Here is a 269-nt window from a genome sequence, read left to right on the forward strand (position 1 = left end):
GTGTCTATAAAGTCATCGGGCAGATTTCGATGATATTGTTTAATCACCTCTACTAATTAGCATGACATAAATTTCCATGCTTCCTCCTCAAATATAATACATTTAAAAAAATTTGTTGACTTTTTTTTTGTGTGTGTATCACACAGAACATCCCAAACCATCTTATTCAACTATACAGCCACTTCCCAGATGGCACCCTCCCATAGTCTCCCTCCCCCCACTAGAGCCCTTATACTCTGATATCCCTGCTACTGTCTGCTGTGTGGTTG

Source organism: Nannospalax galili, unplaced genomic scaffold (genome assembly GCF_000622305.1).
Source record: "Nannospalax galili isolate Female #2095 unplaced genomic scaffold, S.galili_v1.0 scaffold46, whole genome shotgun sequence".
Classification (NCBI taxonomy): domain Eukaryota; kingdom Metazoa; phylum Chordata; class Mammalia; order Rodentia; family Spalacidae; genus Nannospalax; species Nannospalax galili.